Consider the following 9,559-nt stretch of genomic DNA (forward strand, 5'->3'; position numbering starts at 1 on the left):
TATTAAAATATATTTTATTTATTGACATTATGTGAAAGGTATAAAACTTTTAGATGTATGAGCATGATATTTTGATATCTATTATTTCTTACGAGCAACATTTTAGCTTAAATAATTTAATCATCGGGTATGCCTAGGATCGAACACAATTGAAAAGTTCAGATGCATTAGTTGGACTAAAGGTTAATAATTTGATGGGACCGACCCATTATTATTATAATTATGAAATCAAGAGCAAGACATGTGAAAAGTCAAAGACGTGTTGCTCGCTTTGTTTTTGTGTCGGAGCCGCAATTTGTGAGGGGTGGAGTTGTAAGGAAAACATGTTTTTTAAGGGCTTGAGATGAAATGGGAAATTGGAAAATAATAAGGAACAAATTTAATGCAGGAGTATGGCTTCAAGTTGAAGCTACATTCAAATAATCAGAGGCGGAGCAAACAAATTTTTTTTAGTGAGGTTGGCGAGCGACTAAGGGGAGAGCCAACGAGACTGAGCTACGATGATGACCAAGGGTTAGGATCGAAAAGGGGCAAGCCGACGAGTGATGAAGCCAGAGAAAGGCAGCAAGCAAGGGTGATTGAGCGAGGCAAGCGACAGTCCAACAAGCACAAAACGAGTGAGAGTGAAAGGTAGGCAATCGACAACGAATAAAAGTGGAATAAGGGGAAGGGCATGGGATGGGCGGTGGGACGTTTAAGCGAAAGAGAGAGGGTTTTTAAATTTATTATGGGCCCTAAATATAGGTCAAAATTAAAGGCGAGCCAGCATTTCACTGGGCCTACACTGGAACTGCCTCTGCAAATAATAATTAAGAAAGTAAAAATTTAAAAAAGAAAAATTACAATTTGGAGCAACTTTTATGAGTTCATGTAATATAATAATTAAAACGTGGAACATGGGTCGACGACAGTAGTGGATGTCAAATCAAACTTAGTATAATTCGAAGGCTTCTTTGTTTGCTTGGAAAGTAAATGATTAAATTTAAATTAAAAAAAAAACAAAAACAAAGTATGGCTTTTCTTTCACTCATTCATTTCTGCTTTTGGTTTGTCTTCGTCTCCCATGGATTATCGCAAAGGTTCCAAATTTATTTGTCTTGCAAAATGACTTATAAAGATTCCATCACCCAACCCAACCCGACCCCACTCACACCTTAACCAAATATTAAGGGAATGGGTAATAGAATAAGTGAAAACTTTCTCACAAGAACCTCCATAGTTTTTTTCAAAAATATAATTTCACCTCTCTTTTGCTCTCTATTGTTATTGAGATATAATAATAAATTTATTTAACTGAAAATGTCATCGTCCAACAAACTAGATTTGTAAGAAAAAAATAATCAGATGGGGCGAGGAAGTCTCCGCTCAAATATTTTGATATTTAAATCAAATATTGAAGATTATGAATACTGTATTAAAATCAATATTAAAGACATATATTTTTTAAAATGAGTATCTACTTATTTATAGAGAGATATTAGTAATTCAGAATTAGGATTTTTACATATAACGTTTATCTTGATCTTTTATAATTTTGTTAAAATTAGTATTCTTATATTTTGGAACCAGATAGGATTGAGATTCTTATTAATGATATTTATTCTAATATTTTAAAATCTTTTTAAAATTAGAATTTTTTTTATAGATAATTATTTATTTTTTTAATAAGATATTTTTAAATATCAGAATTATCTATTTTGCGCATTTGTACGAGAGCCCCTCGATTATAGAAAAATTTACACATTTTAATCCAAAAAAATATTTTGAGCTTTTAATTTTTTTTTATAAACTTTTTTCTATAACACAACACTTTCCAATATTTAAACCAATACCCTTATACAACAGGCTCAACCCTAAACCAAAAGCACATTGGGCCAGCCAGCTAGGTTCAAGCAAGCCTAAACCAAAGGCTGTTTAACTGATCAAAATTAAAGATTTAAAAATAATTAAGTAAATTACAATAATTATCCTTAAAATTTGATTTAACTGTAAAAAATAGTCCGTATATTTGTTACTCTGTATGCGTAAAAAAATATCTTGAAAATCTAATTGTCAACAAAAAAATATATATTCAAAAATATTTTATAATTTCAAAAATGAAAATCACAGAAAATATAAATATATATTTTTTATTTCATAAAAATATATTAAGAAAATATAATTCTAAAGAAATATATATTTATAAAAAATACATCTAAATAAGTTTTATATGAAAATATTTGATATGTATATTTATTTAAGATTGAACAAATAATATATAAACTAAATATATATAATGTATTTTTAAAATAATTAAAAATCAACACAAAATATTAATGTATTCTTAGGATGATGGCCCTTGCACAGCAATATTAGGGTATTCTTGGCTTGTACCATAGTTGGATCTCAGTTAGATTGAAAATGTAAATTTTTTTTATCACAAATACCAATCAGATTGAAAATGTTAAAATATTTTATCACAAATACCAACCGTACTGAACTTTTTGATTTAATTTTTTATACAGATTGGTTTAAGTTCAATTTGTAATAATCGAAACTGAACTAATCAAACTTTGAGCTGTTATAATTGAACCGAAAATGAAATCGAAATTCTTACCAAAAAAATCGAATCAAACCTAAAAACCGAACCAAACCTAATAAAAGAGGGTTGAGTTGTCGGTTTGACTTGATTTTTTGGTTAATAATACTAAAAAAATCGAATGGAATAATTGAAATTTTTGAAAAAAATAATTGATAACCGAACTGAAACTAATAACAGAACCAAATTAAATAATCAAAAATCTTGAAATAAATAATCTTATTGAACCGCTATTGGTGAAAAATTGAACCGAACCTATCAGACTTGTTGATTCGATTTGATTAGTTTGATTTACCCGAACTCTTGTTCACCCCCTTCTCTCTATATATGGATAGATATGGTTCAATTTTGGATAAGGGTGTTGGAAAATAGAAATGAGATATCTAAACTAAATGGAGCCCTAAACTGAAATTATTTAACCTTAGACTTTTGTCATTTCTTCTTAAACTTTAGGGAAACTTTATTAATTTTTACAATCCACTTCTTTCAAGAAAGAATTATAACTTTTGTAAGAAAATACTTAATAACTAATTTTACACATTACAACACAATCATGATATTTTATGGCTAAAACAATTATATTCTTATAATCTTTTTCTTTCTTCATAATTGATTGTATTTACTCTCATAGTGTAAATAGATACAAAAAAATTTAATTATGAAGAAGTTTATTAGATTTACTTGCTATATTATTTGTATTTTTTATCTTAATTTTTTTATTATTTTAGCATTTGAAGAAGAAATCATGATTTTTTTTTTGAATTAGAACCAATCAGTTCGATTTAGGTTCATCTTAATTACACACTTAAAATTAGTTTTACCTTAGTTAGTTTAAAAAAATCAAATGGTGCAACTTAGTTTTGTATGTATATATATATTTTTTAAATTGAACTTTGAACGTCTCGAATTATGGATTCCTCAATGTTAAACTATGTTTACCTTTATACTATAATACGAAGACTATTATATTATTTCATGTATTTCTTAACATTGTATTATAAATATTTTTGTGTTTTGTCATAGATATTCTAATTTATATCACAGAAACTATAAACTATAATGTAGTACCATGTTTACCTAAGTATTATATTTATAAATATACAAATATTATATCAAGAATATTATGACATTGTATCTCATATACCCAATGTTGTATCATAGATTCTTTAATATTACATCACGAATACCTTTAAGTTGCCCCATAGATACCCTGATATTGTACATATTGTACCATCACTACTTGTATGTTATACAATATATACTTTTATGTTTGACTATCTTGTACATTATATCAAAGACATCTCGAGTTGTACCAAACTTATGCAACTTACCTTACATTATAATGCAGATATCTTTACCTTATAAAATGAATATCCTAAGTTATGGCATGGTTGTATCACTACATCAAATTTTGGATTAAGAGACATTTAAAAATACCTTAATAGATATTTTATTGGGGCATTTTAACTATTAAGGCATTAATAAAAATGTCGCGTGTAATTGTGCCCCAAAAACGTATTGAGGCACTTACAAATGCCTTAAAAATAACTATAAATTTAAGTTTATTGCGATACTTAAAAATACCTCAAAAATCACTATAAATTTATTTTCATATCCCCCACAAGGCCTTCTCTTAACTCTAATTACTTCTCCCTCAGCTCGAACCCTAAACCTTTCATTCTTCTTGCACACGCGTGACTACCTAATTTACACATCATCTTATTAATATATGTACATATGTTTATTTTATAGTATATCTAAGTTTCATTAGAATTATTCTATTGGGGCACTTAAGATTTGTCTATTAGGGCACTTCATCAAAGTGTCTTGTTAGAATTATTTTAATGGGGCATTTCAAAAATTCTACCCTATTAGATTTATCTATTAAGACACTTATATTTGTCTATAAGGGCATTTCATTATCGTGCCTCATTAGAATTGTTTTATTGGGGCACTTTTTTAAATTGTGCCTTAAAATGGTATTTTATAAGGCACTTAATTGTTGTGCCTCATTAAAGTTATTATATTGGGGCACTTTTTAGATTGTGCCTTAAAATGGTATTTTAGAGGACACTTTCTAAAAAATGTCCTAAAAAAAATGCCTCAACAAATCATTTTTGTTGTAGTATATCAAGATTGTACCACCACATATATCATTAATTATACTAAAGTTGTACCACTTATGTCTTAAGTTATATGAATGTTATAGTCCTTATATTATATAATATGGATACTTTTATATTATAATATTGATACCCTTAAATTAAATTATGGATATCTTTACATTATATTATAAATACTCTCATATTATATCATAGATACCCTAATGTTATACCACAAATACTCAAATATTATACCACAAATACCTCTACGTTACTTCATGAATACCTTTACGTTGTTTCACAATCATCTTTTGTTATACAACAAGTACCCTTATATCATACCGTGAATGAAACTACATTATACCATGGATTTCTCTTAAGATGTATTCACATATATCCCTACATTATATCAAAATTGATCTTTTGCCTTTGATATAGTTTTGATGATGAAAAATAATTATATTTTTGTAATATCCCAAAAATAATAGGGATAATAATATAATCATAAGAATAATAAATGAAATTAAATTAATTAAATTAATGTTGTAATTTTGTGGCGGTGCACGTGTGCTTAGAGGTGAAGCAAAGTGGTTAAAAATATGATATTATCTCTCACATTGAGAGATGTGGCCAAAGAGAAATCGCGCGCGAGAGAGAGAAAGAGAGGGCGAGCAGAGAGTGAGAGATAGAGTAAGAGAGGGAGATGGAGAGATGAGACTAAGAGAGAGCTATGGCCGAGAGGAGAGAGCTCGAGAGGGAGAGAGGCTGGCCGAGTGAAGCTCTCGGCCATGGCAGCCATGGCTGCGAGCTTCGCAACTGGGCGAGAGGCCGATGCAAGTAGCGGAGCGGCCGTGGGGTGGCGGCGCTAGTGGCGGGGGCGGCTGATAATGCTGCCGTTAGGAGGTGGCGGGGTTGGTGGAGCTCGGCCAAGGCAGATAGGCGCGGGTGCTGGTGCGTGCGCAGGTGGCCGCGGTGGTGCTGGTTCGGCAGCCGGAAGAAGAAGAAGAAGAAAAGAAAGAAGAAATGGAGAAGAAGAAGGAAAGAAGGAAGAGGAAGAAGCAAGGTGCGCAGGAGAAGAAGAGAAGAAGAAAGAAAAAAAGAAAAGAAAGGAAATAAAAGAAAATAAGGGAAAAAAATAAAAGAATTTTGGGATTTTTCGGTAAAGGAAGTGATCAGGTACGTGGGAAAAAATTAGTAGAAGCGTGATATGTTTAAATTATAAATTTTGAACGATTAGAATTTTATTTTGGGTTATGTTTTGTTAATTTTGGAAGTTTAATCTATTGCAGCGTGTATTAATTTGGTGGTGTTTAAGCGGGAAAACGCTATAAACGACTAGATACAGGTAAGCTCTCATCTACCCTTACAATCTCTTTCCATTTTATGATCCCCTCGTCTTCCCTTAATTCGTTTCGGTATTGCGTATTAATTATTCGAAATGAAGATTTTATTGGCGTGATTTAATTTAAATTAAATATGACACTCGTTGGGGTTTTATTTACGATGTGTCTACGTGATATTTTTGACGGTTAAATTATTTATATTACACGGTTAGATTTAATTAATGTGAGGCACGATTTTATTAATCGCTATTAAACGTTTTACTTCGCAGCGGGAGTGCAAGATGGGCAGGAAACGGCAGTGTAAAGGCAAGCTCTTAACCCTCTTCTCGTGTTCTTCAATTCCCGTGAAAGACCCCGTGATTTCTCGTATTTTATCACCTCCTTTACTTTATTTTGGCACTTAGCATTAATTGTTGAATTATTATTCATTTGTTTTAATTTAAATTAAATCCGAGACTTCTAGAGTTTTATTTGTTGAGTGCTTACGGGGGTTTGTACCGCCCCCACTCCATTTGGGAATGATGCTGACCTAGCTTGGGGACTAGGTTCCTAGACGTGCGGGTTATTTATGATTTTCTCGAATTTATTTATGGTTCGATTAGAGCTATCGAGCAGTAGGGCAGGGGTCGGTTGTTGGTGACATTGGAGTAGACTATTGTACGGCCCTGAAGTGGACCGTCGGGTGGACACTCCTAGTCACTGGCCGTTGACCGGTGCCGGGCACTACTGACTAGCTCTGCCAGTGTGTGATTTACTGCACGTTTAAATTTATTATATTGTTGTCCATGATTTGATATGCACATGGGTCTCACGGGCATATGCATCGCGTGTGGTTTACTATGTGGGTGGAGCATGGCCTGATACCTGGATGTATGGGCGCCGGTGTATCACGTTGATGCTCACTACGCCATTGCATTTTTAGGTGCATTGCATGGCTACTAGTAGTTATTAGTTCTCGGACGGGAGTGCCGTTCCGAGGGAGCCTATGGCTCGGGTGTCGGGAGTACCGACATGGACGGGTGACGGGAGTGCCGACCTGGGACAGCGCGCGCAGGTTTGTTGGAGATTTATGTTGCCTTTCAGGGTAGCGGCAGGTTGGTATGGGACTTGGGTGCCAGGTGTCTTGTGTGGGCCCCAAGGACCGTTATGTGTTTTTATTATGCTATGCTATTGTGTTGTAGCATCTCATGGCTTGTGTGTGCTTGGGGGTTTATTCTGGGAAGAGGTTTCTGATTTTATGTAGCCTTCAGCCTTTCTTTTCTTATGCTTGCTGAGTCTCTCAACTCACCTTATTTTTTCCATCATTCCAGGTAGTGGCAGCGTGGGCCTCGGTTAAGGGAGCCAGCGTTTAGCGGCAGAGTCGGTATGGTGTACAGGCAATCTCGTCAATCCATGTCAACTCTGATGGTTGAGTAGGATTTTCTCTATTATTTTTACTGTGCCAGGTCATCCCTCGAGTCTCGTGTATATTGGCACAGGAGTCTATTTTCATTTATTGATCTTATGACCGCTGTGCTAGCAGTGTTCCCGTAGTGCATTCATGTGTTTAGCTTTGTTTTCGCTGTTCTTATTCTTGTGTATGCATGCCAGGGTGATTTTTGTCTCGTGTTTCATTCTTTCTCCATTCGTAAGTGCTCCCGTTCGGGTAGTCCGGGTGGTTGGGGATATCCGGGCTGGGGTACTTACAATTTTGATGATGAAATTATTTATGATTATTATCTTGATGCACCAAATTACATGAACTCATATTATTTCCCCAAAGTTTTTTATCGACTCTCAAGTTTCAAAGATGTTTCGTTAAAGTATTTTCCAATATATATGTGTTATTTATGATTTAGGAGTTTGGAAAAAATAAAGTATTAAATTTTAATTAAATCTCAAAATATTGAAAAATTAAGTTAAAGGCAAATTTGTAGCTTTTGTCGACTAAGTGGTCATGATCTATCGATTAAATGCCTTCATTCTGTCGACTAAGGCTTAAGCTCTGTCGATTAACAGAATCAATGTATTGGTTTTGTCGACAGAAGGCTTCAATCTGTCGACTAAGTCTTATATTATATTGTGATTCTATCAACAGAATGATTTAATCTATCTACTAAGTTTTGTATTAATGCTTAAATCTGTCGACTAACTCGTTTCTTCTATCGATAGTGTTGGGTTTTGTGTTTCCTAATGAGGTCAAAGGCGATGACGATGGCTCGGGTTAGCTTCATAGGCTTCGGCCCGGGATTGAAGCAACGGTTCAACCCACTTATTGGCAGCCCATTTATAGAAGTCGAGCCATAAGCCCTTAACCCTCCATTTGGAGGAGAAATGGGCCTTGACCCATTTTCTCAAGGGAGGGAGGAAGCCCATGAAGCCCAAGCCCATTTCCTCTCTTACCCTAAGCCCACAATATAAAAGGGATTTTTCCCCTTTTGTGCCCTAGGTGTGGCGGCCAATTGTGTGCTCTCTCTTGTTCCCTCTCTCGACTGAATCTCCTTTCATTGATGGCGATCTTCTTGGGGTTTCTTTCCTTCTCGGTCAAATGCTTCTTTCCTTTGCTATGTGTCGCACTTTCCTTGTACGTGATGGCTGTTCATCAATGGCATTTGCAACGCCTATTTAGTCTGAGTTGCTATCTTCTCTTTGAGGTAAGTTTTTCGACCATTGTTGAACCCATATCTTTGTGATTTTCCTCTATTCCTTGGTGGATCCTACTGTGTGTGAAAGCTTGTGTGGCTTGGGTAAGGGGTGTCAATCGGCTGAGAAATTTGGGGGTTTGAGGGCTTCGGTTCTTAGGGCTTTTGGGCTCCTTTGTGGCTTGGTGTCCCTATTCGTTGGTTGTTGCCTAAGTGGTGTTTTGAACGAGCCCAGATTTGAGCCTTGGAGCAGTCTTCGTGACTACCACTGTTGCTAAACAGGGAGTTTAATTTTCTGCCATGATTTGTTCTTGCATTCGGTTGTTTTGGTTTGATTCGATTGAGTTCTAACCCACTATTTTGTAGAATTTTTCCGCAACAATTGGTATCAGAGCCTCTTGTGGCTCCTGGGTTACTCGAAATCAAGACCGAATCGAGAATCCCCTTTCGGTTTTGGGTTCGATTTCACGATAAGAGTTTATCAAAGCCAAATCTGCGTTTCCTTGATTGCTGTGTGCAGGATTCGATTTGGGGGTGAAATAGCCCATAGCCGAAAATCAATCGACCAAGGAGAGTCCCCTTAATCGGCGGTGGCTCGTGAGGAGCCGGCGGCAGCGACACGTGCCAACTCTGGCAAAGGCAGTGGCTCAAACCATCTTCTGTTTATGGATTGTTAAAAACAGTCCGCTCGGTGAGAAATTTCCAAACCCAACAATCTTATTTCCATTTCCAGCAACTAATAGGTCATCGTGTGGGGGTGGCCATTAGGTTTGGGGTTATCCTGTGGTGGTAACCATTGCTTGTTGCTAGAATCAGGATTATCTGTGATTTTCTTGTGCTAGCATAACCTGTTTTGGTGCGGTTAAGTCTTGCTTAGAAAATCAATTGCTTAGTGCTGTGTGTAAATTATGCCTG

This window comes from Diospyros lotus, chromosome 15, assembly GCF_014633365.1.
Source record: "Diospyros lotus cultivar Yz01 chromosome 15, ASM1463336v1, whole genome shotgun sequence".
Classification (NCBI taxonomy): domain Eukaryota; kingdom Viridiplantae; phylum Streptophyta; class Magnoliopsida; order Ericales; family Ebenaceae; genus Diospyros; species Diospyros lotus.